The sequence below is a fragment of the Bufo gargarizans genome, chromosome 1 (assembly GCF_014858855.1).
Source record: "Bufo gargarizans isolate SCDJY-AF-19 chromosome 1, ASM1485885v1, whole genome shotgun sequence".
Taxonomy (NCBI): Eukaryota; Metazoa; Chordata; class Amphibia; order Anura; family Bufonidae; genus Bufo; species Bufo gargarizans.
This window is the reverse complement of record NC_058080.1, coordinates 74,066,244-74,075,447: the sequence shown is the minus strand read 5'-3', so window position 1 is coordinate 74,075,447 and position 9,204 is coordinate 74,066,244.

The window sequence follows — 9,204 nt, the reverse complement described above, 5'->3', positions numbered from 1 at the left end:
TACACGTACAGGAGTATGCTGATACATATAGACACACGTACAGGAGTATGCTGATACATATAGACACACGTACAGGAGTATGCTGATACATATAGATACACGTACAGGAGTATGCTGATACATATAGACACATGTACAGGAGTATGCTGATACATATAGACACATGTACAGGAGTATGCTGATACATATACATATATAAATATCTACAGAGGGCTTTACTACTACAGTATAAAGGGGGCACAGAGGGTTTTACTACTATATAGGGGCCACAGAGGGGCATAATTGTTATAGGGCACAAAGAGGGGGGGCAGTGTTCCCTCTTATTGTGCTGCCGCGCACAAGTTTACTAAGTCCGCTCAGTGCCCGCTCACCCTTCTTCCAAAATGCCCACACTAGTGATGAGTTTTTCCAAACTTCCACCTTCTGTGTGCGTAGTAAGCGGGGCGCCGCCTACCACATATTCCGGTGCTACTGCTGCCTCCTCCTTTTTCCGACCGAAGAGGAGGAGCTGCAGTGCACAGGGAGAGGTAACGTGGAGGCGGCATTGGAGCCATCTTAGAAGCTAGACTTCTCCTGAGTCTCAGAGCTGCCAGCTACATAAGTATTCTGGGGACAGTCCTGAAGGGCATTCTGCTGCAGAACACAAGGGGTGAAACTGTGAAAGTACCACTGGCAGGAACACACCATCCCATCCCAGTGATAGTCTACCACTGGGATGGTGTGTTCCTGCCAGTGGTTTCACCATTTCAAGAGACTTTGTGTTCTGCAAAAGCATACCCTCCACCTATATATAGCCTATACCTATATACAGCCTATACCTATATACTGCCTATATACAGCCTATACCTATATACTGCCTATATACAGCCTATTTCTATTTGCAGCCTATATATCTGTATATAGTCTACAACTATATACTGCCTATATACAGCCTATATCTGTATACAGTCTACACCTATATACAATCTATAGACAACCTACGACTATATACTGCCTATATCTATATACCGTCTACACCTATATACAATCTATACCTATATACAGTCTGCACCTATGTACAGACTGTATATAGGCATAGGCTGTGTATTAGTGTAGGCTGTGTATCAGTGTAGGCTGTATATAGGTATAGAATGTATATAGGTATAGGCTGTATATATGTACATAGATATAGGCTGTATATAGGTATAGACTGTGTATAGCTATAGGCTGTATATAGGTATATAGACTGTATATTGGTTATATATATATATATATATATATATATATATAGACGAAAACGGACAGCAACTCCAAGTAGTACAAAAATGTATAATTTATTGGGCCACAGTGGCACAGAGGCGACGTTTTGGCTCAAAATCCAGAGCCTTTCTCAAGCATCACAATACAAAGGTGAGTGCACATATAAATAGGTGTACACAATTATAGCATCACAATCAATTAGATTTCACAATTAATATCAAAAATAGCAAATACATCAACGAATAGTGTTAAAAAATATAATGACATACAGAAATGAATCTAGTAATATATGGTAATGAATGTGATTCATAATAAATACATGGAAAAAATATAATTCATAGTGTAAACATAAGTGGCTCCAATGTAAATCATCTGTTTCACATCTTCTTTAATGAACTATAATTAAAAACAAGGAGGTGCCAGAGAGATAAGGGTGACGTACCACAGAGTTCGCTTGTATCCACATCCTGATAATGGCCACACTTGGCGTCTAGCTGAATGAAGTGCGCAGGCGCCAGTATCCGTCCCTACAATATCGCGTCATGTTACGTCCTGCTACGGCGCGCCCGCATCACACCTTACGTCATCAACTGCACGTCACTGGCTCAGCATCAGTGCGCATGCTCAAGGCGTTCTATGCCGCGCCATATTTGGTTCTGGACGGATTGCCCATAGTTCCTAAATCTATACTTGAGATGGCTAATGGGAGGCGAGAGTAGGGAAACCATAACCCTCTGTCAGGGGATCATGGTAATCCCATGCAGGGCATGCTTTATGGTCCCGACCGGCACCCCAGTATCGGTCGTGTACCAAGTGCCGCCTCTATCTCGTCACTCATAACCACTCATAAGGGTTCTCCTTGATGTTGCATATTCTTAAAGGAAACAGGTATATATAATATGTCGGAACATAATCCGACACCAACACGCAATCCAATCCAGATCAGCCCAACAATGTGGATATCATCGGACGTAGGATATAGCACACTTCTATGTGGAAAAACGACACCCAAAACTTCATGGCTCCTTTCTTTCTATGTTCATTGATCATCTGTAATATAACGACAATGACAATTAATAATATTCAATTGAGAAAGAACAAAGAAAGTTAAATCTCATAATAACCTTTGTATAGGATCGCCACCTACCATTAGATGAAAGACATGTAACAAATAACACAAGATCTACCAGGGGCAAACCACCTCTTCAAGTACATACCCCTAAATTAAAATCTACATTAAGACCATTTGGTCTTAAGGTGTTTAACCTATGTATCCATAATAATTCTCTCCTTTTTAATAATAAGTTCCTATTGCCCCCCCGTCTGGGCATGGGAATGTGATCAATAATCCAGCATTTAAGTTGGTATTCCGTATGGTCCATCTCAATAAAATGTTTGGGGATGGGTAAATCCCGACGTTTTTTTCTTATGGTGGAGCGGTGATTGTTTAGTCTGGTTTTCAGATCAGTAGAAGTCTCACCTATATATAATAAATTACAAGGGCAACTCAAAATGTAAATCACATAGTTGGAACTACAGGTGAGGTAAAAAGGAATGGGATATTTCACATTGGTCACCGGGTGTATGAAGGTTTTTCCTTTGCAGATATATTTACAATTCACACAGCAGAGACATGGGAAACATCCCGTGCTCTGCTGTGTCAATGTTCTCTGTGTTAGACCAGGTCCTGCACCTATATCCGCATGTACCAATTGGTCACGTAAATTTTTAGATCTTTTGTAAGAAAACAATGGGGGGGATTTAAATTCAGGTATTTGACTGAGGCATCCCCCCAAGATGCCCCAGTGTTTGACAATAATCCGGTTGATAATACTACTGTGTTCTGTGTATTTTGTGATAAAAGGGATTCTATTATGAGGACCCTTTCTTAACCACTACGGCTGTGGAGATTGGTGATATTGAGCGTACTTTACAGGCCTCTCTCACTGTGGAAGATTTCACGGTATTCTCTGATAATGTGACGTCACACACAACTAAACTTAAAAGTGAATTGGAAGAAGGCAAACGCTCCAAATGGATCCGAGACTTGGAAGACTCCAAAAAGGGGATTCATCTATACATGGCAGTTTGACAATAATCAGTCCAACCAGAAAGACAGAAAGAAAAAGAGAAATGGACAAACATTGGTATCAGAGGATTCTACACCTTTTTTAGGATACAGAGGCAGTCACCAGCACAAAAAAGAAGCCGCACCAGACGCGGTGGTCGTAGACATCGACGAACCGCCAAAACTACGAAACAACAAAATTCGTGTACAAGGCAACAAAATACAGACACAGAAGAAGAAATAACTGTCATTAACTTGTCATCTAAAATACTTACCCCCATGCAAGTAAGTGTCCTAAATAAGGGTCTTACTTTTTGTCCGTCGACAAAATTGAATATGTTTGATTTAGATGTTGATTTGGCTGCTTTTTTTCGCAGGATCAAACTTAAAGCTTGGTTCAGTGAGAGGATGCAGACCAACACTGCCCAGCATAGTGAGCTTGCGCTGGGTAGTTTTGATCTGCACCTCAAGAGTAATTTTACCCCTGTGATTGGCGAGTCTGCCGTTGATGCATACATAACAGCTGTAAAATCTGAAATACTACAATATAAACAATCATGTAATGTGAATGTGTTCAAGAACCCCAATCTCACTCGTTTGGAGATTGAGGCGATTGAACAATTGAGGGATGACCCCCTCCTCACAGTAAAACCTGCAGACAAGGGGGGTGGTATAGTCGTCTTAGATACCGCTAAATACATTGCGGAGATCAGACGACAACTGAGCGATACTGAAGTGTATCTAGCACTTCAATCTGATCCTAAGTTTGATATTGCCAGGATCATCCAAAAATGTTTAAATAATGCTGTTATGGCTGGCATCATTGACAGTGATCTTGCTGATTTCTGTACTGTGAATCATCCGGTAACACCGGTACTTTACGTACTGCCTAAAGTACACAAATCTTTGGTCGACCCTCCTGGTCGTCCAATAGTGTCAGGCTCAGATTCCATATTCAGCAACATTTCCATCTTTCTAGACAAACTTTTGAATAGCTATGCCTGTGGAGCGAAGTCCTATATCCAGGATACCACAGATTTTCTGTGTAAACTGCGAGAGGTGGAGTGTGAGGGATATGACAATCTGATATTGGCGTCGTTTGATGTGACATCGCTTTACACTTCAATTAATCATGACCTAGGGATTAGAGCAGTTAGACACATGTTGGAGAAGTCATCTCTCACTATAGAGGCATGTGAATTCGTGATTGATCTTTTGAATGTTATCCTGAGACAGAACTATTTTCTGTTTCAGGATACATTCTATAAACAAATCAGAGGCGTAGCGATGGGGTCCCATGTGGCCCCCACATACGCAAATATTTTTATGAGGTGTTTTGAGGAAGATGTCGTCCATGTATCCCACCACAGCAACAAAATCTTGAGGTGGTGGAGATACATCAACGACATCTTCCTCATATGGACTGGTGACTGCCTGGAACTGTTGGAGTTTCAGGATTATCTGAACAGTGTTAATAAAGAACTACAATTTACCCTTGTGCACTCTAGTACTGAAATCCAATTTTTGGATACCACTGTTAAGTTTGATGAAGGAGGTCTAGCAACTAGGTTATTCACAAAACCTACGGATAAGAATACCCTTTTACACTACCTGAGTAGCCATCCACGTAATATGGTGAAATCTCTCCCTTATTCGCAGTTCCTCAGGGCCAAGAGGATTACCTCTGACCCTGATGTACTAGAGAAAACATTGGATACTATGGTAGACAAATTTAAACATAGGGGTTATCCGACTGAACTACTAGTATCCCAGATAGACCGGGTCCATGATTTAAATAGAGATGACACTTTGTTGAGGAAGATAAGAAAGGGTCCTCATAATAGAATCCCTTTTATCACAAAATACACAGAACACAGTAGTATTATCAACCGGATTATTGTCAAACACTGGGGCATCTTGGGGGGATGCCTCAGTCAAATACCTGAATTTAAATCCCCCCCATTGTTTTCTTACAAAAGATCTAAAAATTTACGTGACCATTTGGTACATGCGGATATAGGTGCAGGACCTGGTCTAACACAGAGAACATTGACACAGCAGAGCACGGGATGTTTCCCATGTCTCTGCTGTGTGAATTGTAAATATATCTGCAAAGGAAAAACCTTCATACACCCGGTGACCAATGTGAAATATCCCATTCCTTTTTACCTCACCTGTAGTTCCAACTATGTGATTTACATTTTGAGTTGCCCTTGTAATTTATTATATATAGGTGAGACTTCTACTGATCTGAAAACCAGACTAAACAATCACCGCTCCACCATAAGAAAAAAACGTTGGGATTTACCCATCCCCAAACATTTTATTGAGATGGACCATACGGAATACCAACTTAAATGCTGGATTATTGATCACATTCCCATGCCCAGACGGGGGGGCAATAGGAACTTATTATTAAAAAGGAGAGAATTATTATGGATACATAGGTTAAACACCTTAAGACCAAATGGTCTTAATGTAGATTTTAATTTAGGGGTATGTACTTGAAGAGGTGGTTTGCCCCTGGTAGATCTTGTGTTATTTGTTACATGTCTTTCATCTAATGGTAGGTGGCGATCCTATACAAAGGTTATTATGAGATTTAACTTTCTTTGTTCTTTCTCAATTGAATATTATTAATTGTCATTGTCGTTATATTACAGATGATCAATGAACATAGAAAGAAAGGAGCCATGAAGTTTTGGGTGTCGTTTTTCCACATAGAAGTGTGCTATATCCTACGTCCGATGATATCCACATTGTTGGGCTGATCTGGATTGGATTGCGTGTTGGTGTCGGATTATGTTCCGACATATTATATATACCTGTTTCCTTTAAGAATATGCAACATCAAGGAGAACCCTTATGAGTGGTTATGAGTGACGAGATAGAGGCGGCACTTGGTACACGACCGATACTGGGGTGCCGGTCGGGACCATAAAGCATGCCCTGCATGGGATTACCATGATCCCCTGACAGAGGGTTATGGTTTCCCTACTCTCGCCTCCCATTAGCCATCTCAAGTATAGATTTAGGAACTATGGGCAATCCGTCCAGAACCAAATATGGCGCGGCATAGAACGCCTTGAGCATGCGCACTGATGCTGAGCCAGTGACGTGCAGTTGATGACGTAAGGTGTGATGCGGGCGCGCCGTAGCAGGACGTAACATGACGCGATATTGTAGGGACGGATACTGGCGCCTGCGCACTTCATTCAGCTAGACGCCAAGTGTGGCCATTATCAGGATGTGGATACAAGCGAACTCTGTGGTACGTCACCCTTATCTCTCTGGCACCTCCTTGTTTTTAATTATAGTTCATTAAAGAAGATGTGAAACAGATGATTTACATTGGAGCCACTTATGTTTACACTATGAATTATATTTTTTCCATGTATTTATTATGAATCACATTCATTACCATATATTACTAGATTCATTTCTGTATGTCATTATATTTTTTAACACTATTCGTTGATGTATTTGCTATTTTTGATATTAATTGTGAAATCTAATTGATTGTGATGCTATAATTGTGTACACCTATTTATATGTGCACTCACCTTTGTATTGTGATGCTTGAGAAAGGCTCTGGATTTTGAGCCGAAACGTCGCCTCTGTGCCACTGTGGCCCAATAAATTATACATTTTTGTACTACTTGGAGTTGCTGTCCGTTTTCGTCTAAATACAAGGGTAAGCAGTGAATTCCCTGGACCTAGCACCCTATTTTCTTTCTTTGGTACAGATTGGTGCTGCCATACATTTTTCTTTATATATATATATATGTATATATATATATATATATATATATATGTATATATATATATATACATACCTATCACTGGCAACAGGAGTCGTCCCAGAAGATTGGAAATTGGCAAATGTTGTGCCCATTCACAAGAAAGGTAGTAAGGAGGAATCGGGCAACTATAGGCCAGTAAGCCTGACATCAATAGTGGGGAAATTAATGGAAACCATACTTAAGGAGAGGATTGTGGAACATCTAAAATCCCATGGATTGAAAGATGAAAAACAGCATGGGTTTACTTCAGGGAGATCATATCCAACAGAATAGTTTGATTGGGTGACTAAAATAATAGATGGAGGAGGTGCAGTAGACATCGCTTATCTAGACTTTAGTAAGGCTTTTGATACTGTCCAACATAGAAGGCTTATCAATAAAGTGCAGTCTTTGGGCTTGGACTCCCATATTGTTGAATGGATTAGGCAGTGGCTGATGTAGTATATTCAGACCATGGTGATGGATCATGTGATGAGCGCAGTGAGGTCATCAAAGGTCCTATTGCTCACAGATGAAGACAGAAGAGAAGCCGGGCTGCGCGAACAAGTGGATTAAGGTGAGTAAAATTATTTTTTTTATTTTTTTAACCCCTCCAGCCCTATTTTACTATGCATTCTGTATTCAGAATGCTAGTATTTTCCCTTATAACCATGTTATAAGGGGAAATAATAATGATCGGGTCCCCATCCCGATCGTCTCCTAGCAACTGTGCACTTGCGGATGCTTGCGATTTTCACGCAACCCCATTCATTTCTATGGGGCCTGCGTTACGTGAGAACGCACAAAGAGGAGCATGCACAGCCCTAAAGAAATGAATGGGTTAGGATTAAGTGCAGGTGCAATGCGTTTAAATTCACGCATTGCACCCGCGTGGAAAACTCGCCCGTGTGAAAGGGGCCTTAAAGGTAGGCAGACAATGTCATAGAGCAGCAGGAAATGCTAGCAGAATGCTTGGGTGTATAGGGAGAGGCATTACCAGTAGAAAGAGGGAGGAAACGCTCTACAGAGCACTAGTGAGACCTCATTTGGAGTATTGTGCGCAGTACTAGAGACCATATCTCCAGAAGGATATTGATACTTTGGAGAGAGTTCAGAGAAGAGCTACTAAACTGGTACATGGATTGCAGGATAAAACTTACCAGGAAAGATTAAAGGACCTTAACATGTATAGCTTGGAAGAAAGACGAGACCGAGGGGATATGATAGAAACTTTTAGATACATAAAGGGAATCAACAAGGTAAAAGAGTAGAGAATATTTAAAAGAAGAAAAACTGCTACAAGAGGACATAGTTTTAAATTAGAGGGACAAAGGTTTAGCAGTAATATCAGGAAGTATTACTTTACTGAGAGAGTAGTGGATGCATGGAATAGCCTTCCTGCACAAGTGGTAGCTGCAAATACAGTGGAGGAGTTTAAGCATGCATGGGATAGGCATAAGGCCATCCTTCATATAAGATAGGGCCAGGGACTATTCATAGTATTCAGTATATTGGGCAGACTAGATGGGCCAAATGGTTCTTATCTCCTGACACATTCTATGTTTCTATATGTTTCTATCCCATAGAGGTTATATTGTTCGGCATGGTGTAACCTCCATACATTTGATGTACAGTATACATTATAATCCATATACCATGCCGTTCAATATACAGTATAACACCTACACTGTGGGGTTATGTTTTTATGTACAGCATGGTGTAGGGTATATAATGTATATTGTACAGCATGGTGCAGGGATATACTGTATTATACGGATGGTGCAGGGATTATCATGTATATTACACAGCATGGTGCAGGGATTATACTGTATTATACGGATGGTGCAGGGATTATACTGTATTATACGGATGGTGCAGGGATTATCATGTATATTACACAGCATGGTGCAGGGATTATACTGTATTATACGGATGGTGCAGGGATTATACTGTATTATACGGATGGTGCAGGGATTATCATGTATATTACACAGCATGGTGCAAGGATTATCATGTATATTACACAGCATGGTGCAGGGATTATACTGTATTATATGGATGGTGCAGGGATTAAGCTACTTTCACACCTGTGTTTAGGTGCAGATCTGTCTGGTA